This window comes from Pan troglodytes, chromosome 11 (assembly GCF_028858775.2).
Source record: "Pan troglodytes isolate AG18354 chromosome 11, NHGRI_mPanTro3-v2.0_pri, whole genome shotgun sequence".
Lineage (NCBI taxonomy): Eukaryota > Metazoa > Chordata > Mammalia > Primates > Hominidae > Pan > Pan troglodytes.
Genome location: NC_072409.2, coordinates 75,038,249 through 75,061,893, shown reverse-complemented (window position 1 = coordinate 75,061,893; position 23,645 = coordinate 75,038,249). Strand labels below are relative to the sequence as shown.

The 23,645-nt window shown below is 39.0% G+C and overlaps 1 long non-coding RNA gene across 3 annotated transcripts in view; it reads right to left on the bottom strand.

The window, feature by feature from the left end:
- The window catches only part of LOC107976696 (uncharacterized), a 188,303-nt gene that overhangs the window by 58,897 nt on the left and 105,761 nt on the right, over positions 1-23,645 (bottom strand). For all 3 annotated transcript variants that reach the window (XR_010148711.1, XR_010148709.1, XR_010148710.1), the window contains 3 exons: positions 19,079-19,177; positions 14,611-14,697; positions 13,672-13,811 (listed from right to left, as the gene is read on the bottom strand). This is a non-coding gene — a long non-coding RNA (uncharacterized LOC107976696). The remainder of the gene's footprint in view (positions 1-13,671; positions 13,812-14,610; positions 14,698-19,078; positions 19,178-23,645) is intronic.

Here is a 23,645-nt window from a genome sequence, read left to right as displayed (position 1 = left end):
ATGGAGAATGAGTTGTAGGGGGGAAAAAAAAGAAAAAAAAAAAAACCCCAGGAAGCTTCTGAAAAAATTACAGATGAGAGGAGATGGTGGCTCAGGTAAGGCATCACCAATAGAGATTGAGTATAGATAAATGCAAGATGCACTTTGGAAGTGGAACTGACAGAAATCCCTCGTGTATTAATTGTAGGGGAGTGATGGGAAAGGAGGAACCAGGGACAACTCAAGTTTGGGGCTTGAGCAAACAGTGGAGCCATTTGTTGAGATATTGAAGACTGGGGTGAGGTAGGAGCAAATCTGGGATGAAAGCCAGTGTTACATTTTGAGTGAAGTATGAAATTCCTCTCACACAGACCTGGAGATATGAAAGATACAAGTGGATATACAAGACTAAATTTAGGGCAAGGTCAGCGCTGAAGAAAGAGGCATGGGAATTGTGAACATAGAGACAACATTTAATTAAAGCTCTGGAACTGAATAAGGTCACCCAGAGGTGATCTTACAGAGACGAGAAGTGTTAGAGGTACCTTGAGCAACTCTCACATAAGCAGATCGAAAAAGAGCAGGAGGCATCAAAAAGGAAACTGAAAGGAGTAAACCAAGAGGCAAGAACAAACCAGGCGAGTGACTTGTCCTAAAAGCCCCAGGAAAGGGAAGTGTTTCTATGAGGGGCCAAAGCCTTATTGCCTAGAAGGAAGGATGAATGGGAAGTGATCTAAAGTCAAAACAGAAAGTATGGACAACTGTCTTAGTCTATTCGAGCTGCTACAACAACATACCAAAAACTGAGTGGCTTATAAGCAACAGAAATGTATTTATCACAGTTCTGGAAGCTTGAAAGTCCAAGATCAAGGCACTGGTGGCAGATTAGGTGTCTGATCAGGGCCCACTTTCTCACGGACGGCACCTTCACGGGCAATAATCCCACTCATGAGGGCTCTGCCCCCATGACCATTACATTGGTGATTAAGTTTCAACACATGAATTTCGGGGATACATGAACACTCAGACCATAGCAACAATCCTTTGAAAAAGAAATTTGCTTTTTGGAGAGAGGGGCAGGTGATGGGTAAGTAGAAGCTAGAGGGGTATGAGGATTCAAACGATTTCCTTTTTCTTTAATTCCTTTTAAAAAAATATTTGTTTGCTTGCTTGTTTTAGGAAAAGAGCTACCAGAACATGTTCACATGCTACAGAAATGGCTAGGAATGAAGGAGCAGTTGATAATGCAAGAGAGAGGGAACAACTAATGGAGCAAAGTCCCACAATGGGCAAAGAGACCCTCACAAGTAGAGTTCAAGGTGGCCACTGCTCAGAGCAGGGACATAGTGGAAGCACTGTCATAGAGGGAAGTTTGAGAAGATGGGCAGAGATAAAGAGATGGCACAGCCAGTGGTGGGAAGATGAGCTGGGGCACTCTTTCAGATGCTATCTTCTAAACAAAATATGAAGCCAGGTTATTTACTGCTAGTAATGTTAGGGGAGAAATGGGATAAATTTCAGGGGAGAAGAGATGATGTGAAGTCATTGTTTTAGAAAATAGTTATTCTAGTGAAATAGAAATCACCAAGATATTAGGAAACATTGTCAAGCAGTGTCGCATATTCATTGCTATATGTTGCCATAAATTTGAAAAGAAATCCATCTGGCCAGTTGGGTACCTCTCTGTCAACATTTAATTGCTTAAATGTGGAGATGGAAAAGAAGACTGGATAAGCTCAACCACTGTTTGGGGTTTGTCAAGAGAGGAGAGAGGAGGAAGACGGGAAAAGGACCTGCAGAGGTCAGCAAGGAAGGGGCTAAAGTGATAGACCATAGACCGTAAGTGGAGTGAGAAGGGAAATGAACAGAGGAGAAAAATGGTGGTAATGAAAAGGAGTCAAATGGATCAAAGGTCTTGATGAAGTTGAGGAAGTATCATGAAGGTACCAACGTAAGTGAATAGTTAGAATAGGAAGTGATGGTCACAGTAGAAGACTTAAAATTGAGGCTTTGGTGATGGTTACAGTTATTACAGGTATTGTCAATGCCTAAGGTGTGAATCTCCCATTTTACAAGTAAAGATATGGCACCTCTAAAGGATTGTATGGACTTGCTCAAGATAACATGGAACTGAAACTTGAAACCAAGTTCTTCTATGTCAAATTCACTCCTTTTTTCTTGTCCCATGCTGTCTTAGACTTAGGCTGAAATTACTTCAATTTCTAGCAGTTCTAATTGATAATTTCTTACCTATAGCCTTTCTATGACCTCCAGGACAGAGATCAACACTTCCCAGAGCTAATCATCTGGGAGCGTCCATTAGAGACTCAACTGTTAGTCAGAAATATGTTTGATTTGCAAGAGGTAGTGTGACTGTGACCATGGACTCTCTGCTTTGTTCACAGGACAAGGAAACTGCCCAAATCACTAATGTAGATTCAGAGTTCCCAGTCCTCTCAGGGACTTCTCTTAGGTATATACCTTACAGACACACAAACAACTTGCATTTCATGGGACACTCTGATCTGATCAGGGGTCATGGAGAAGGATTAGCGTTTTTGTCTGTTTCAAGGTTCCATGGTAGAGAAGGTCGGAGGAGACTCAGAACTTGAACTTTTCCTATTGCATGAGATTTCTAGCCTACTCATGAGAATCCAGGTATAAATCAGCTTTTATGAATTTTTAATAGAAATTCTGCAACCCCATTGCTGCCCCCAGACTACCCTTCCAAATTCATCACCACTTTTCCTCCAAATGAATCTCCCATTTTTATATAATTAGTTTATCTGATACTCCCTATCATGCTTAGCCTATTCTTACTTCCTCGTCACCTTCTTCCACATGTTCTCTCCAACAGGATTGCTCCTCTTCCTGTCTTTGCTGAGTCCAGCTGGTGTTACCCACTGCATGAGGCCTTCCTGACTGCACCTATCCACAACTAAGCAGTCAACACCCACAAACCACCGTGTCCAAAGCACTCATTTGATGCTTGCTATTCACTGCCTTGATTGTGAGTTAACTTTTTATTATTTTTATCTAGTTTCTTCAAATAAACAATATACAACTTGAGGTCACATGCTTCCTTGTATTTGCCTTTGCTGACAGTGACTGGCTAGGTGTCTCTACTGTCCTTGATAGCCTTTGGCTCACCATACTGCATTTAGCAATTTACTTTTATTTCTCTTAGATCTCTCTCTCTCTCTCTCTCTCTCTCATTCAAATAAGCATCAAGTACTATTGACTCAGAATGTTTATATTTCATGTCTATATATCTCTTACCATTGTCTCTTGCACTACTGTGACTTTTACCTAGAAAAGTGGAATAACCTCCCGACTGGTATTTGCCCCTTCAAACCATTCAACATACAGGGCAGAGCGGTCTTTCTAAAGTGCACATCTGATTATGTCATCCCTCTAATGAAACTTTCTTCATGACCTCTTTTTGCCTCTAAGATGAAGATCAAAATCCACCCATGGTCTCCAAGGCTCTGTCTGGCCAGGCCCCATCCCTTTCTTCATCATTTGGGGCCGTCTTCCTGTGGCACCAGAAAAAGTCTCTTTGGCTCTAACACTCTATTTCTACCTTCACATCCTCTCTGTGTGTCTCCATCACACTTATTCCTGATCATCTTTCTGAGCACAACTCACAGGCCACTTCCCCAAAGAACATGTTCCATCACATACTCGCAGCATTCTGGTCTTTTTGTGACTCTGATCACAAGCATGATTCTACAAATAACTGTGTGATGTATGGTTTAATGCCAGCCTCCCTCTCTAGGCTTATGTTCTGATAAGTAGAAACCATTATTTTCCGGTTCGCTTCCTTATCCTGAGCTCCTAGCACTGTGTATGAAATGTAGTATGCCTCGAAAGTCTTTGGAATAAACAAATAGATAACAAAACAATAGTTTAAGTGTAAGCTCCTTAAAGGTGTGGAGTATGCCTTATTCACAATTTTATCCCCCATGTCGAGCACACAGCCTGGCACATCATGGGCCCAAATAAATATTTTTGAATGAATGAGTGTATCTCATAGTGTTAGCTTTGTATTTTATAAAAGTTGAAGGATAGTAAGAAATTTCTTGTTTTCAAGTAGGGAGATTTGAAAAAAGAAACACTTTATTTTTTTAAAACTCAACTTTCAGTGCTGATTTAAGTCATACCCATAACTTCTATTTACCTCCACTGCCTAGAGAGCTGGGCCTTGGATTTGCATGTGAAGATATAATACTCAGCTTACCAATTCTCAAATAAAATACGACTCTGACCTAAAGTTTAGACATCATCTATGAATATAGATAGGAGCGATTTTCTGTGCCAAACATGGCTTAAAGGTCAGCTGTTGTTTGGTTGTTGAATTACGTGTCCTTACATTGTAGTGCTATAGAAATAAGCAGGACATTTGTTTTGAGTTATCAGAGAACTTGAATCTTGGCAACATCCATCTCTGCTATATGTAGGTCTCTCAGACACAAGCTAGTCTCTTGGACGTTTTGTAAAGCTGCATTAATGTGTTCAGGCAGGTTGGATAGTCAGCCAGAAACAAAAGGAGAAGCTTCAGTACAGAAAAGTGCATGGCGGTGATATATCTACAACACTAACCCCAAACTTGCAAATCCAAGAAGAGCAAGCTTTGGATGGTTGCTGCTGGCATAAAATAGTAATCTTACCCTCATGGTGAGATATAAACCAATCATGAGGCCTCAGTACAGCCTTAAAGTTTTCATAACTGCGGTTCTAGTTCACATACCTAGAAACGTTGCATGCGTCCATAAAGAAACTGGTTTGCTGAGGTTAAAAGCAAGAAAAAGTCTTGTTGCTTTGAAGTACTGAGTCATAAAACGTATTCCACAGAACACTCATACAAGACAATAAAGAAGGGAGGGATCCTACAGTCCTTCCTGGAGATTTCCCATGCATGCAATCACATTTTTTAAAAGCCCTATAGCAAAACCTGTCAAACCTGGCATTTTCCAAAATTAATTGACCATGGAACCTCTTCTTATGTAATATCCTGTTGTCATTTATCATTTTTTGGCTGCCAGGAATCTGAAGCATCTTCCTAGATTTGGGGAATCCTCAGTTGTGTGACTGTTACCAGGAGCCAAGACCTACTGTCATCTGCCTCAGTTCGTGGGACTAGTGCATTACACACTCTGGACAGGGCCAGTTGGATGCTCCTTCACTGGACGTTGACTCTGAAGAAAGTGGCAGAGAAGCGGGACAAGAGAGATACATCCAGATGGCCATGACAGAGGCACAGGCTCAGTGTGAGAGCCATTGGTGGCACAAAGGAAGTGTTGGGTGTTAGGTGTCTACAAATAGTGGCAGTGGCATCCCCACAAGCCTATCCCCATGGTGTGATTTTGGCTGTGATTCTGGCCACTTGCCTCTCCTTTGGCTCCTGCCCATTTTCTCAACCTGTTCTCCAGATTTTCCAACAAGACTTCGAATTGGCATACCCTCCTTTTCCTGCTTAAGTCATCCAGGGTCAGCTTCTGTTGCCTGTAGATGTGAACTTTGCTATTATTCACCCTTTAATATCTGACAGATGTTAGTGTTGGTGTTTAGCAGAATGACTTGGGAACACGCTGCATTCTTATGCCCTAAGACCAACCTAATAAATTTGATTCTAAGATGACAGTAGAGTAAATATGTATACTTTTACTGCCTTGGTGACCAGACATGTTAACACAGCTTCCAAAAGATTTTACAGTTACTAAGTATAGCTTTAAAAAAAATGGCTTACAAAGAATTTCATCTCCAATCTCACTCTCAGATCATTTAATAGGCCTCTTGTAGGCACTCACCTCACTTCCTCTGATTTCACCATGACCTCTTCTCCCTGCCCCCAGCACACCACAATCACCCAGTGTTGACCATGCATTTTGTTCTAAAACATAATATACTCCTTCTTTCTTAGTGCTTAAGCAATGTGAGATATATTCTGATTATGTGATGTACAAAAGTAAAAAAGAAATGACATTCGTGCAAGACAGATATTTCAGCCAAAGGAAGATTATAAGCTGTTGAACTAAAAATACTGAGATTCAAAAGAAAATATTTTCTTTTCTTGGACAAACTTTTCTAGGAGCAAAAACCAAGTTCAAATGGATGACCTGAGTGGCCATAGGGCAGAGGTGGCCACGTCTGAGGACCAGACAGCCCAAGGCCCATCTCCAGCAGCTTGGAACCCACCAGTGGTACTGACAAGGCTGAGAGATACAGGCACACAGGTAAATATAAACATTAACACTGGAGATGTGGTTTCTCTCCCTTGCTGAGTGATGAGAATAGTCTCAGGTATTTCTACCTAATAATGTTGTATCGTGAGAATAAATATGTTTCTTCCTAGTGTGGGTAACTTCTGGACCTCTGTTTGATAAGCCCTCATCAAATCTGATAACTCTGATAACTCTCAATGTTGTTAATTTTGTTATCTTGGTCTAGCATTTCACTTGTGAAAATGGACAGATCCCAGTTCTACTTGTAACTAAGGAAAAAATCTTAATTTCTGAGCATAGCCACTCTCATCAATACACACTGAGCAACTTCGGCTTGTCCTCCTTGTCCTTCCACCCACCCACATCCTAGTGGTTCTTATAAGAAAATAGGGACTTCTATGCTATATCCTTTTTAAGGTTTTGTCTGAAACATCTCCAGCAAGTTCTTAGTTTTTTATGTAAATTCAAAATACAGGTGATAGAAGAATTTGGCTTACTTAGAGATGATAATTTGAGATACTAACTAAGATGTCCTTTTTCTTTCTTTTTAATGATTCTTCTCTTGGGCTGCAAACATTAACCTGCAATTTTTCCAGGGGTGGGGGAAGGAGAGTGAGAACATCAGAAAGAAAACAGAAAACAAAGTTTCCCAATTTGAAGGGTTAAGCTCAAAAACTAGGGGTTCAAGTATAAAGAAAAGAGAATTAGGAAGAAGATGTATGAGTCAGAAATGGAGTCTTCTCCCTTTCAACCACCCACCAGGCCTCCAATGAGCACAGGGCTGCAGCTCAGCCAGCCACTGGGCAGAGGTGGCCGCGTCCGAGGACCAGGCAGCCCAAAGCCCATCTCAAGGGACAGCCTCAGGGAACCTCATCAGATAGAGAACAAGAAGCGACCAAATGACATTTAAGCCCCTTCCTGAAGCTAGCAGCAATCTGCAAGACAATGAGGAAACACAAATTCCAAATGTGGCTAAATTTTTAACCTGAAGTGATTGAGAAATTATGAAAGTTGATGAGTTTACTTGGAAGTAACGAGATCCCATTTTCTGTATCAGGAAAAATGGAAGCTCAAAGCCAGAAATAATATTTTTATTACCAAACGAATGCTCCATTTTATATATCTGACCTTGAGAGTTGTGAAGTTTGAGTCCATTTCACTAACGGATAAAGTGCCTAGGTGTGAGTGCAGTCCAATCAGAACTCGCCTTTCTGATCAACCTGACCTCAAGTCTTGAGAGACTGTTGAACTGTGAGAAGATGAGAGCTGGGAAAGAATGTAGGGAAACCAGGCAGCACCTGGAAAAGTCATGAGAAGTCCAAGTCAGAAATGAGGGAAGGAGGGAAATGGGAAGTAAACGAAGAATGTATCATCATCTGTCTTCTCTGAAATCCCACCCAGGACAGATTCCCTTGCTCATCACTTATGCAGGCTCTGGGGTGGGGCAGGAAGGAAAAGTGAAAAGATGACTGCAGATGATGTGGGAGAGATGCATTGGATGCAGGCTTTGTGGGAAGCATCCAGCTTGGACAGAGTGAGTTTGAGGAATTCAAGAATAAAATATTTTCATGGATCATAGTGGAAGAAATATATGCAGTGAAAATGGGTAATGATACTAACCTCAATTCTCCCTTGCATTTGAGCTGACAGAGTGATATAATTATTGCCTTGGATCACAAGTCTGATAGGTTATTCACTTCTGGTGTTCTGGCCAAGTTCCAGTACAGGTAATTACATTCTGCGTACCAAAATCCCCATAGAACATCTATTAAGTATGTTTCCTATCCCTTCCGGCCCATGGTTATGCCTTATTCTAAATCTCTTATGCCCAAGGGGATAGTGAGCCATGATAAGCTAGTATTTATCATACACCTTGAGAGCTCTGAATGAGAAGTGCTATAACAGTACAAATTCATCTCAGAAAGAGCAGATCAGCATTCCTTAGGTGTTAGGCAGTCCAAATCACTTCCCCTTACATAGATCTCCCTTCCTTATTTGCAAATACTCCACATTTATCTTAATCCTTTCCCACTTCTCTCACTGTAAGCATCTCAAGAACAAACAGTATAACTTCCCTGTCTTTGGTAGCTTCCAGTGAATAAGAAATGTGCCATAAAGCTTGGTGACAGATTACTTAATCACATGCTCACAAATCCTTAGCAGTGTCCTACCTCCTAAGGCCTGTCATAAACTCATACTCCAGGCCCATTCTCATCAATTTTTTCCAATTCATTTAAACTAAAATAGCTATTAAACATAGGGGGTTTTTTTCCTTGTGTGACATAAACAAAACCAGACAATAAAGAGGAAATTATGAAAAGACGGGTGGATAATGTGAGCAAGACAGGACGGGAAAGCCCAGAAAGCACTTGGTGCTTGACAACCATCTTTGAATGTGTGCACACACCCATGAATGAAGAAAGAGATCAATCAATCAATAGGCTGTCTGTGGTTGCAGCATCAGATACACAATTAGATCTAGAGCTTAAGAGGAAATGATTGGCTCATAGAAAAAGTCACCTGCCCAGGCTGCATTGAAGGCAGGGTGTGTGCAGCTGGGCTTCAGGAGCAAAGAGGACCAAGCACAGGCTAACCAACTCTCAGCTCACTTTTTCTCCACCTATCAGCTGCATTCTTCCTCTTTTGGTTGACTTTCTAGACATTGTCTACAATAGCTCCTAAATGTTAGGCCTACAGTTTATTTATCATCTGCAGAAACTGATCCTAAAATGAGTCCCAAGTCTGACTGATCCAGGAAGGTCCTCCTTGACGTGGCTCAGGTCAGGTGTCTCTCCCAGGACCAATCAACTGGAGCTCTGGGGTTGATGGTTGGTGTCATATGGAGACCCCTCTCTCAGTCATGACATGAAGCAGTTTCCAGGTGGGTGAGAAGGAGAGAGACAGGATGGAGGAAGTTCCTAGGTGTACAGTCCCAAAAGTCAGGAGTTAACTGGAGGAGTAAGCATAGAGTTAAAATGAACTAAATGACGGCTACAAGCTTATGTAAGCTTTGGTGTATTTTAGCCTAATATTCTGGTCGTGTCAAAACATCAGTGGCTTGATCTTGTCTTTGTCACTTCTATAAAGCTGCCACTAATGCTAGATGGAAGACACCAAAACTCCAGGTCACTCCACAGCCCTGGCCCTCGGATAGCCTCACTGAGATACTGCAGAATCCTCCAGTACTTGCCTAATGGGTCTTCCCATAAGTCTGGTGATGCAGGTTTGCTCTCATGCCCATAAAAGTCCACCTGCCAGGCCAGGCACGGCAGCTCACGCTTGTAATCCCAGCACTTTCGGAGGCCGAGGCGGGAGGATCGGCTGAGGTCGGGAGTTTGAGACCAGCCTGACCAACATGGAGAAACCCCATCTCTACTAAAAATACAAAATTAGCCGGGCATAGTGGCACATGCCTGTATTCCCAGCTACTCGGGAGGCTGAGGCAAGAGAATCACTTGAACCCGGGAGGCGAAGGTTGCAGTGAGCCAAGATTGTGCCATTGCACTCCAGCCTGGGCAACAAGAGAGAAACTCCGTCTCAAAAAAAAAAAAAAAAAAAAAAAAGGCCACCTGCCAGGTCACAAGCTCCTCAGTGGGAGCAGAGGTTGGGGAAAAGAGACAAGGATTGAAGAGAGAGCAAACTATAGATGCAGGGACATGGATCAGGAGGGGTGGTGGATGCAGTGGGGTGTTGGCATGGAAGACAGAGGGGCAGCTTTGCAGCTGGCCCAGGAGCAGGCTGCCCCTAGAACAGATCACCTCTTGAGGTTTTTATTAGCCTGGGACTCTGAGACCTTTTCAGAACCTCCAAACCCAGCCCCCCTGGTTTCCAAGCTGCCACAAGGCAGGTAGTGAGGCAACCAGGAAGGATCTGGATCTTGCCTGCTTTTAGCAAGTCACTTACATCCTTGACTTCAACTCCTCCTTTGTAAAATCATGGACTGTACTATGTATTGGCATGGTTTCTTCTCTCTCTACAGTGATAGCTTTTATCCCTGTAAAAACAGCTGACCTAGGCAGGTGGAAAGATTAATAAATTAACAGGCAACATTGAAACAAGACAAAAGTAAGATGGGAGGCAATCTTTTAAAAATCTTTTGAAGTCCCATTAAAATCTACGGTCGAGCCTGCCTCTACTAGCGAATTCTGACCAAATTTCATGGTCACCCCATAACTGTAACTATACAAACTTGGTAAAAGTTGAGAATTTGGAAGCCTTTACACAAACACTGCAATGATTTTTATTTCATGAGATGAAGTATAAAAAGCACTGGTCCTACGGTGATTAACTAGGGTTTGTAGGCAGTGTTTCAAACAAGTGCTGTGTTGCGTGTGTTCAGTTACTGTAGTTATGATTTCATTAGCTTCTCTGATAAATAATGCAACGACTTTAATGATGCATTTCCTCTTTAAAAAACCCATAATGGAAACTCCATTTCATAACAACGACTTCTGTTTAATTTTTATTACTTTTAAATTAATCTGTGAGGTTTTAAAAAGTAAAAACCATCTTCTAAGGGGGAAAAAAAGGAAAGAAAAAGGTTAACCTGTTTAAAAGGTGCAATCATTTCTGGGTGAGTACAAAATGGATATAGGTCAAGAACCAGCGTGAAGGCCCCACCTTCCTCAATTGAGTCCTTTTTAGATCACAAAAGGAAAGTGGTCCTGCCAAATTAAAACCCTCCAGAACAATAAAACCTGATTTAATGCAGTCATTATTTTTCCATTAAATCTGAATATCATCTAATGCATGTATGTTATTTTAAACCCACCACACTAATGCAAATCCAGCATTCCTTGTAAATCAAACCTAAACGTTCCATCAGTTGTCATTACTGCTATTGACAATCACAATACCTCATCCCCAAGGACACCGTCCCCTCAATCCCTGACTCTAGAGATGGGAGGAAAAAATAAAGAAGATGCATTTTAATTTCCAACGGAGAGCTGCCTACTGAAGTGTAGAGGCTGGGTCAGTAACACCCTGGAGGTCTCAGCTTAATGTAGTTCAACATGTAACCCTTGCTTCTCCAGGCCACACTACACTGGGGAAAGTTTAAGGATTGGGTTAGGAACAACCAGGGAAAGAGAAACTACTCTAAGTATTTAAACTAGAGGAAGTTTAGTGGTGGGATTTTGTGGTGTGAGGAGTGGATGTGACTGGAAAGCCTGAGAAGCCAAACAGGAGATGGTGGTGCCACCCAGAGATTGGCAACTGCAGGGAACTGTTACCACACCTTGGCTGGAGGGACAGAGGGAAGATGAAGTTGTGTGAGGACCCACAGACCACGGATTCTGGGAGGATTCTGGAAGAAAACCAGATCTGTCCAGTGGGATTTGGAGTCATGTACTCAGAAGAGACATTATCACTGCTGGAGATGCTGCCTGAGGCACAGGAGTGGGACAAATGCCTTGTGTCTCCCTTTCCTCTACCCTCCTAATTCCTGCGAGTGCCTCTCATGGGTCGGATCCAGCTAAGAGGCCAACTGACCTGAGAGCCTGGGAAATGCAGTCTATGGCCATGTGTCCCACTGTGTAGAGCTGGAGAAGGATGAGGAAACGGTGTGAGGACAAATGGCCCGGAGGCAGCAGAAACTAAAATCACATTCCTATTCTGTCCAGTGTCTGTCTTCTTGGGCTAGGCTGCTCCAACCCCTGCTTCCAGCCCCAATACAGACCCTTTGCTAAGAGTTACCGAAGCTTAGAGAGGGTTGTGTCACCTCCCGCCCCGCCCCAGTGTGGCAGCTCTTTTGATCTCTTAAGTTGCTGCTCCCCCATGTGCTACAGTACTTTCAACACCAAACAGATTGTGGGGTGGTGGGTATCGTGATTAACTCCCCAGCACTTACTTAATTCACCCTCTATGGAGAAGTCATATGGTCTGGATGGGATTGTCCCCACCCTCCGCTCCAAGGTTAGGACTCGTTTGGTTCTGCCTAAGTGCCCCTCACCCACAGTGACTGGCTCAGAAATGGGCACATGAGACCAGCCTGGACAGGTCAGAGCAAAACATCACCCTCATGGTAGTGACTGATCCAGGGGCAGAACCTGTGTCTTAGGTGGGTTCAACCTGTGTCCTAAATGGGCTTTTGTTCTGCAAATGGAGGAAAGAGAACCTATGGGCTGGGGAAACATGTGACCCCAGGAACTGATGGCAGAGATTTGGCTACCGGCTTGAGGATGATGCAGTCACTGAGATGAGGGCAAAACTAAGGGCAAAACTCGGTTTTCCACAGGGAAACCGAGCCACAGACTGATGACAGCATGAGCCTTGAGAACAAACCAACTCACCCTGCTTTTGGACTTCACAATTCCATGAGTTAATAAATTCCCTATGGCTTAAATCACTTGAGAGTTCTATTGCTTGCAACAAGAATCCTAACTGCTTTTGAGGAACCAAGTGATTCTTCAAAGGTGTGGCACATGGTAGACATTAATAAACAATTTATTGTAATTGTTTTCTTGTATAGCTACTGAGAAATTTATATCAGGTTTCCTGGAAGCTGGGATGGCAGTGATCTGGGACTCTTGTAGGACAACATCATCTTAAATCTGGTTCTCAATACTCATGACCCACACTAAACCTATCTCCATCACAAACTAGATACGCTTACCATTTCTCTCCATTTCAGGTGAGTTTCCCAACTTACAATTACAAATAAAGGGCTCAGTGGCAGCTGAGCATAAACTCAAGAGCATAAACTTAAGAAATAAATAGAAAATACTTCAGAAATTTTTTTTGATAGATGGCTTAAATGAAAGCTGTGTTTCATTAAGTGTGAGGGATGTAGATAGGTGATTGACTCCACTGACGCCACGTGAATAAAATGTCTGGGGCAGATTCTACTTGAAAATCATAGTGGAATGTCTCAGGCAGTGGTTCCCTAGGGGGTTGATTTTGTTCCATAGAAGACATTTGACAAAGTCTGGAGACCTTTTTGGTTCTCACAGCTGGGAATAGGGGTGTTACTGGCATCTGGCAGATAAAAGCCAGGGGTGCTACTGTACATCCTAAAATACACAAAAGCCCCCGACAACAAAAAATTACCCCCAGCTCCAAATGCCCACGGTGTTGAGCTTGAGAAACTCTGCCATAAGGTTAAGCATTTAATTAAACAAGCAAGAAAAAAATCATATTAAAATTTTTCCAAAAGATTGAGTACTTTTATTTTTGGTTGCATATTTTTTAATAAAATGAGATGTAAATGGCTCAACTGAATTGTTACAAACAGTGAGATTTACCAGTGCTCATATTTTTTTTACTTTCATTTTCTAGCTTTATAACAAATTTGTTATCTTACATTATTCTAGAAAAGGCAACAGTGTGGCTTATTTTTTATAACTGGTGTGTAGCCAGAAATGGTTTTCAAATAATACCAACCATGGCACAGACCCTCACCAATCAGAGCAAATACAGGCTGTAAGTAATCCTAGCAGAGCCAGCTGGGCATCGCTGGTTACTGGCCTACCTTCATCTCTTCTACTTCTTTCCACTATCACAAGATTCCACCTTCTGGAAAGCTGAGGATAGGCTGTACCAGCATGTCAAAACACTCCTTAGTTAGCAGCCACTGATGTTATGGGTAGTGGCTCTTCTTCCTTCTGCTCTCTTGTAAGCCACAAAGCAAAGAATGAGGAAGGAGTTAGGGCCAAGAAGGACATAAGTCATCAGGGTGTAAAACAAAGCCATCCTCAGCACACAAAAGACCACAATCTAACCACCTACCTAGTATACCATTCAATAGAGGTCAGCTTGGGGCTTGTGAGAAATAAACATCTGCAAAAACTGATGTGCTCATTGGGTAAACTTGAAATTCATTACTTCTGATACCATGAACAAACGTCAAGAAGTAATTCTTCCTACCCCCATACACTTATCTTTATCCTTCCCTGGTCTTCAATGGGAGTCTGATCCATCTAAAACAGCCTCCAATGACACCTCCCTTTTCCATAATCTAATTGCAGATATTAGATACTAGTATTGCAGTTTAGCTTATCCATGATCTTTCTCTCTCCTGTGTATTTGTTTTGTTTCCCTACCTAGGCTTTGAGGTCCTTGAGGATAATAAGCATGTTGTCTATCAGATTGCTGATTAGTTACTAGGTGCTTATGACATATTGAATGATTGATTAAAGCTACCCGGAATTTGAATGACACAAAATAGTATTATTTTTTCCTGTATTATCATGACAAGGTTTTGAAAAGTTCTAGTCCACATTTGCCTTTGACCTGAACAATTCAAGGTACTTTATCAAGTGAATTTTAGAAATTCATAGTAGGGAGTGTTAGTTCTACCTTACATTCTGATAAGGGAGAAACACAAAGGAAGATGCTAGGAAAAAGAGGCTGCTTCAGTAGATTGGAATTGCCTATCCACTCATGTGTATGAAAACATTTTAATACTTACATATTTTCCCAGGAGTCTATGGGAAGCAGCTGGTGCAGTGCACAGAGAGTTGGAAGGCGATTCTGAAGCCTCACACTCCAACTGGCTCTGAAATAACCAAACAAAGAAACCAAGCAAGTCATTTAATCTCATAAACTCCCATGTGTTTACCTGTAGGCAGGGCTGTTGGATGTGGTAGATATTTTATTCATTTATTTTAAAATAGTTTTTTATTAATTATTAAACACTTCCAGATGAACACTTATATGCCTAGGTAGAGGAGACAAAAAGACAAAACACTCAGGTGTTCTCTACCCAGCAGATTTAGCCATCTTTGGGCCCCCTTAGGCCCCATCCCCTGTCATACCCTTTAGTAAAAGCCATCATCATTCTGTCTCTTTGTGAAAATGTTACCTCATTTGATAGATTCCCCCAAAAACATATTGTTTCATTTTGCATGTTTTGAAATTTACCCAAATGGAATTATACTATGTTCATTCTCCTGCTGCTTGCCTTTTGTGCTAAGCATTACATTTATGTTACATGCAGTTGTATTTAATTCATTTTTACTGCAGTATAATATTCCAATGCATGGATATGCTGCAATTAATTCCAGTGTTGTACTATCACTGCTATGTTTTTTATACACCTCTGTTGGTACACATTTGTAAAAGTTTTTTCCAGAGTATATGTCTTAGAAGTGACATTGCTGAATCTTTGACTGTGCACTTTTTATAATTTACTATACGATGCCTGTTTTTCAAAGTGGTGGAAGCAATTTACACACAAAGCAGCAGAGGATGAAAGTGTCCACTGCTCCTCAACTGCTCCTCAACTGCTCCGAGTTGAAATTTTTGTAATAACTTTCCTATGTGTATAGGCCACCTATGTTTCCTTTTCTGTGAAATTTCTTTTATTTGGTTGTCTTTTTCTTACTTAATCATGGAATTTCTTTATGTGTTCTGGGTAAGCATGCCATGTTGATTATTTGTGCAGCAGCCATCTTCCCTGCTGTGGCTTGTCTTTAACTCTCTCAATTTCTCTCTTTCTCTCTCAATAAATGGAAATTCTAAATTTTAATGTTGTGGAATTTATCAATCTTTTCATTTATGTTTCAGGAAATCATTCTCAATTTCTGGGAATATCTCTGTGGGAGAATAGACATAGTCTCCTATTTTGTCTTACAAATGTTTATAATGTTGTTTTTCATTTTTACATTTAGACCACCTGGAATTGGTTCATTATTTTGTATGAGGAAGGACTCCAGCTTCATTTTTAACCATATGGATAACCAAATATCCCAGTACCAAGTAACAAAAAATCCACCCTTTACCCACTGAACTGCAATACTACCTCTATCACATGTCTAGTGTTCATATGTGTGCTTCTCTATTCCAGGGTTCTCTTCCTGTTTCAACATCGCATTATCTCTGTGCCAATATCACATTGTCTTCATTTCTATAGCTTTATAGCAAATGCCTATCTTTTATAGAACTAGTCCCCCCCACCTTTCTTTTTAAGAATGCTCTTGCTATTCTTGGCCCTGTGAACTTCCACATTCACTTTAGAACTAGCTGTAGGCTGTCAAGTTCCACGGGGGTTGGGGGAAGAAAACAGCAGCAACAGCAACAACAACAAAAGAAAACCCTTCGTACTTCACAGGAATCAGGTTGAATCTATAGATCAATTTGGAGAGATATTTTACAATGTTAAGTGCTCTGACTCATGACGATATATCTCTTCATTAATTTAAGGGTTTTTTTTCAATAAAGCTTCCGTTTTCTCCCTAATTATTGCATATATTATGATAGCTTTATTCTTAGTTACTTGATATTTCTCAATGCTGTTTTAAAATTGGTTTATTTTTCTGTTTGTTGCTGACATATAGAATAGCAATGATTTTATGTTGATTTCATATCTAGCAACCTTACTAATATATCTTCTTAATTCTAATAATTGATCTATCTGTATCTTTCTTTGAGTTTACTATGAAGACAATCCTAAAATTTTGCCCTTCCTTTCTAATCGTTACACATGTAATGTCTTTAAATTGCATTACTGCAATGGCTAGATCATCATGGACAGTATAGAAAAAAGTAATAACTGCATACATACTTTCTTCTTCCCTTTCTTTACCATAAAAAATAATATTTGCTGAAAACTTTTTTGTAGTTACTTTTTACCAGATAGAGAAACTTAGTCTATTTCTTATTTGCTAAAGAGTTTTTATTTTTTTTATTTTTATTTTTTATTATACTTTAAGTTTTTATTTTTAAATCATGAATGGATGTTAAATTTTATCAAGTAGTTTCTTTTCTACATCCATAGAAATAATCATATTGTTTTGCCCTTTCTTCCATTATTGTAGTGAATTACACTAATCCATTTTCTAATGTTACACCAAACTTTCATACCTATCATAGACCAAATTAGATAATGAGATATGCTATTTCTTAAGTGTGTTAAATTCAATTTATTAATATTTTCCAAAGAATTTCTTTTTATTCAAAAGTAAAATTGGCCTGTAATTAGTCTTTTATTTTATTTCCTTTTCTGATTTGGCATGAAAGTTATACTAGCCTCTTTAAAGGAGTAAGAAGTGTTCCCATTTTCCTACTTTTTTTATTAAATGCACTTTATTTTTAGAGTAGTTTTAGGTTTATAAAAACATTGCAAAGATAGTACAGTTCACATATACCCTACACCCAGTTTCCCCTATTATTATCTTACATTAATATGGTACATATTTGGAAGTGTTTATGTAATGTTGAAATTATCTGTTCCTTGAGTGTTAGCAAGAATTTACCTGTAAAATTATCTAGTCATCCTGCTTTCTTTAAGGGGAAGATTTTTGAACTACTGATTAATGCTTCTAAGATTATACTAGTTTTCCATTTCTTCTTGAGTCAATATATTTTTAGCAATTTTTGCACTTCATCTAACTTTTAACTCCTTTTCTCATAAAGTTAGTTCATAATATGTTTTCATTATCTTTTAAATCTCTGACCCTTCTGTAGTTATCTACATATTTTATTTGGCATATATATTTCTTTCTTATTCCTCTTACCACAGTTTTGTCAATCTAATTAATATTTACAAAGAGCCCTCATTTGGCCTTGTTGATTCTCTTTGTTTTCAATTTATATATCTACTGCTGTTGAGTTTATTCTATTACTCTTTTCTTTATTTCTTAAATGGGACGCTGACATCATTAGTTTTCAGCCTTTTTTTCTTAAGTGCAAATATACGAATTTAAATTAACTTCCAAATCCTAGTTTAGCTGCATCTCACAAGTTCTGATATTTTCATTAAGGTTTAGTTACATAGATATTTTTATTTGTATTGTGATTCCACTTTAACTCATGGGTTATTTAGTAAATATGGCTTTTAAAGTTCCACACATGATTTTGTCTACTTTTTTTTTAGTAGAAACAGAGAATAAAAACACTTATTTTGTAGTGAGATAACATGCTCTATATGTTGTCGAAATCCTTTGAAATTTGTTAAGACTTGCTTGGTAGCCTAAAAAGTGACCATTTTTCATAAATTATCCACATGTGCATAAAAGAATGTGGATTTTAGAGTTAATTATAAACATATTCATTTTATAAAATTTAATTATAGTATTCAAATATTCTATGTGTTTATTGACTTTACTGTTTGATCTGTTCATTTCTAAAATTGGTTATGTATTACCTTTTCACCATGACAGTGGACTTGTCTTTAACTCCTCACACTTTTATCAACTTTTAGTTTAAATATGTTGTGGTTATTTTATTAAAGTATACAAGTTTAGAATTTTATGTCTTCCATGGTAAATTGAATATTTTGTTTATGTAGTGACTCATTTCCTCTCTGCTAAATATTGTTTTAGGTCTAGTTTATTAATATAAATATGTCAGCTTTTTTGTTGCTATTTGCCTAGTACATGTCCTTTTCATTCTTTTGTTTTCAACATTTCTTTGTTCTCATTTTTATTAATATACAGCATAAATATTTTTAATCCAGTTTGATAACCTTTCCATTTTATCAGGATTGATTTTTCATTTCCATTGATTGGGATTACTGGTATTTGGATTGCTTGTTTTGTGCTCTATATTTGTTCTAATTTTTCTATTTTCTTTCTTTCCTTCCTTTCTTGACCTGTTCTTATACAGACTCCATTTTTTTCTCATTCCAATTTTTTCCTCAAGTAAATAGAAATTACATACTATTTTTTTCTTTCTTTTTCTGGGGGCAGAAGAAGTGGTTTCTCTAGAAATTTAAACATGAAAACTTATCGAAGAAATCTAAAATTGCTCACCATGTTTACCTTTGTCAGAAAGAGTCTGAGAACTACAGAACAATTTGAATTTCATCACCTCTACAATGATTTATATGCCACTCTTAATCGATGTTTTTGTTCTATTTTTTAATCCACAAATTAGACATCTATCATCATCAGTGTTTTATCTAATCAATGTGTGTTTATATTGAATTTCATATTTACCAATTTCTATGTTTTCCTTCCTTCCTGCATCTCCGATCTTTATTGGGATCATTTTCGTTTTCCCTGAAATACACATTCCCAAATTTTCTTTACGGTCATCTGTGGGTGGTAAACAAAATTTTTATTTGTCTGAAAATGTCTTAACTTTGGAAGACAGTTCATTACCTATAAAATATAGTAAATTCACTATATATATTCACTAGATATAGTTTCAGAACTTTTAAATATTAGTTTATAGTCTTTTGGTTTCCATTAGTACTATTAAGAGGTCAGCTATAAATCTAATTGTCATTCTTTGTAGGTATTTGTCTTTTCTCACCGGCTTCACTGAATTTTTTTATTTGTATGTAATGTTGGGCAATTTCCCTATGTTGTTTCTAGGTGTGGCTTTTTCTGTATTTATCCTATTTGGGACTTACTGAGCTTCCTGAAACTGACAGTTGGTGTTTTTCCATTCTTTGGATACTAAACCATTTTTGACTTTCAACATTGCTTTTCCTTCATTCTATTTTTCCCTTCTGTAATTCCGCTAAATATGTTAAATCTCTGTTTTACATTTCCTATCTACTTGTCTTTCCTTGCTGTGTTGTATAGAATTTCTTCAGCCCTATTTCTCAGTTCACTTATTCTCTCTTCAGTTATGTCTGATCTGATATTTAATCCATCCAATATTTCTCAAATATCAACTGTGATATTTTTCTAGTCTTACAAGTTTTGACTTATTCTTATACCTGCTTAGTTATTTTAATAGTATATTTTCCCATAATCATATTTCAATCCTTTTTTTTTCTTTTAATTGCCACTCTGACCTTAAATTCTACCTCTCCCACTTAGTAACACCACCTCAGCCACCCTGACCTTCTATGTCAGGCATACTTCTACCTTCAAGCTTTTACCCTTGCTTATTCCTCTGTAGAATGTTTCCATCTAACCCCCTAGATGCACATGCCTCATTTCTCACTTCCTTCAAGTTTTTGTTCAAATATAAATTGCTCATGTACATTTCATACACCCACTTCCTGCTTTATTTTTCTCTGTAGCCCCTTTTCCTTCTAAGTCTATACAGTTATTTAACTCGAATATAAATGTTTAAAGACAGGGATATTTTCGTTGTTTTTCATTGTTGTATCTCCAGTACCTAGAATAATACCTAACACAGAGCTGAAACATGTAAGAATTTATGAGTAAATATTAAATACACTTACTTTATCTGTTGTGTCTAATAATATTGGTTCCTGCTTTTATTCATGATGCCTTCTTTCCTTGTGTGTTTTATGATGTCTGACTGTGAGCTCAAGTTCCTTGGACTTAGATATGTGAAACCTTTGAGGCCTGAGTTGAAAATACGATAGCCCAGAGAAGATTTACACCTGATTCTGCCAGATATTTAAGATTACAACAAATTCCTGGCCGCTCTTATATAATTTGTTTGCGTGAAGTTTTTCAGAACACACACAATATATATGCTAGATAAATAAATAAAAATTATCAGAAATGCAAACAGTGGGATACTTTAATATACTTCTTGCAGGACTTAACCTGAAGTCAAAAAATAAGTAAGGATGTAGAGTAATTAGTACATATATAAGAACCTACATACCAGAATAGAAAAATATGTTTATTTGTATGTCCAAAATCAATCACATATTTGGCCACAAAGAAAACCTTCTAATTTTTTTTTTTCTTTTTGAGATGGAGTCTCGCTCTGTCTTGCCCAGGCTGGGGTGCAGTGGCGCAGTCTGGGCTTACTGCAGCCTCCACCTCCTGGGTTGAAGCGATACTCCTATCTCAGCCTCCGGAGTAGCTGGGACTTCAGGTGTGTGCCACCACACCCAGCTAATTCTGTATTTTTAGTAGAGATGGGGTTTCACCATGTAGGCCAGGCTGGCCTTGAACTCCTGACCTCAGGTAATCCACCCCCCTCAGCCCCTCAAAGTGCTGGGATTATGCGCATTAGCCACTGCACCAGGCCATAAATTTTTAAAAGTAGAAATTGTAGTGATCATATATTCAATCATAAGCTTAATGATAATTTTAACTACTTATAAATTAATAAACATACATGTCTACCTTTGAATCAAAGATTAATTAAAACTGAAACTTCAAGTTCTCTAGCAAGTCACTGAAATTAGAATAATTATAACAAAATCTATGGGACACAGCAAAAGCATACTTAGAAAAAAATTATAGCCTTAAAAACTTTCAAAGGCTAAAACTGAATATACTTAAGATTCATGTTAATAAATTAGAAAAGGAGAAATAAAATTAACTGGATCTAAAAAAAAGGAGGATAAATAAAATCAAAACTTTATTCTTTGAAAAGACCAATAAAAAGGTAAGCTCTTAGAAGGAAAAAGAGAAAATATATTTAAGGTTAGAAATAAGACATAACCACAGATACAGAGGAGATCAAATTTATCATAAGAGAATATTCTGTGCAAATTGATGGCAGCAAGTTTTCATTTTCTAGCAAAATTTCAATAGAACACTGATTAGAGCAGTTAAAATAGAAGAACTAAGGAAGATGATTTAAGGTCCTTTCAGAAAGCAACTTTCAAAGCAACTTTTAGGGCTGAAGAATGCACAGAGGCTTCAGAGTGATTCCAAAGTAAACCACTCTAGAAAAGTAGTGACCCCAACACTCTCCTCTTAAACACTATAAATTCAATATTAGGATAATCAGGTCCAAGATTGCAACACCACATTGAATCTTATTGGGAGTCCTGGATTCCAGAACCTGCTCTGGGACAGATTAATTGGAAGATGCTGAGAAGATAACACTCTATGAGGACGTTGAGTCCCCTTGGAATCAGTATTCAGGACAGGTGATAAATAAGTTTCAGGTAAATCCAGAAGGCTAAGCCTTCTTGGTCTCAAGATCTCACTCGAAAATTCTAACAGTTTCTCAAGATGTGCAAATCATCAAATCTAGCCTTGTCAAAATGTGCATTTCTGAATTATTGTCAGTATCAGCAATTTCTTGGGAAAGTGTCAACCTCATGTTCATATGATTATTGTTCAGACGGAAACATTTAAAAACTCATGAAAGGCAAAATTAATGATAACGCAGTTTCCAAGGTCAGAGTCATGCACTGCAATAAAAATCTACCTCCTTCCAAAACAAAAAGTACCAATGAACTACAGTTTCTGGTGGGAGGTGGGAGGTTGGAGGAGTAAATTGATGACCATATTTATCAAAAGGAGGCCTAGAGATTATGTATTGTAGGGGAATTGTTGTTTTCTTGACTACAGTCTCACCACTGAAACCTAAATGTGAATTACTGGACGTTTAGAGTCAAGTGAGACACTGCACCAGAGAAGTTACTTAAGCTATTCCTGGAGTCCTGCTCCACAGAAGCTGTAAACTAATAAATATGTATGCTCTTTTAAGCTGCTGGATCTGTGGTAATTTGTTATGCAGCAATATAAAACTAATACCACCCCTGTACCTCTCCCTTCACACTGTTCTCACTGCCTATACAGCCTCCCATCCCCTTCCTCTTCTCTCTAGATAAAGTCTTCCACCCTTTAAGGCTCAGTTCAAACATCGTCTCTTCCAAGAATCCTTCTCTTAACTCTCCCCAAACCCTCTCCTTAGGCTCCATAGTATGTATAGATATCTATCATTACACGTATATTTCAATGATCATCACCTTAGATATATGCCTCCTTGACCGGATGTGAGCCCCACTGAAGCAAGGGGCTATGTCTTTGTCATATTTACATTTTTAATGTCAAGCATAATACCTGCCACAAAGTAAACATGCAATAAATGTTTATGTGGTGGGTATGCATCTAAGCCCCCTAACTGTGTACTTTGAATAAGTCAATATAATTACCAACTTTAAGCCCCCACTTCACCAGGCTGGCAGGAAATTTACCCTCTCCCTTTCTTAGTTTGTCTTCCCCCTTCCTGGGGGTGATTTCAAAAGTCCAAGATCTCACACTGCATCAAAGTGCTATGCATACGGGGCTCAGTCACCTGTCTGCTCATATTACTGCTAAGACTTTCACTGTCTCTGTCTATGCAGCCTCTCTAGTACTTCTGCAGCAGGCTTGGGAGGTAGGAATTAGATGTATCACCCAACCATTCCACCCTGAAGATTTTTTTCTCATCCTGGGGAGCCCTTACAGAGAGCAGGGCCTGGATCCCTTCTACTCCAGGACCACAGCTCTTGCTCACCTCTTTCTCCCCCAAGCCAAATGTCATCTCCTCTAGGAGTGGGGCTACTTCTCCGAGACATGCCGTCCAAATCTTCAAGTCCCTTTGCCTCTTTTGGCTCCTTGACAAACCCTCTAAACTCCCAAGAGCTTAGGCCAGAAATCAATGCTGACTTTCTCTGCCTTCAGCCCTAAAAGGAATTTTCTCTGAGGCAATGAAGTCCACATAACCTCCCTATTTGAATGGGAGGAATGTAAAGGAAGGAATTATAAATACATGAATATGCACCTCCATATATTAACCAGTCTCTCTTTGGGGTTGACTATGTTTACTAATTGGCTAAATTAGAGAATGAATGATAATGCTAAGGCATCTAGGCAGAGGGAGTATAAGTCACCAACAGAG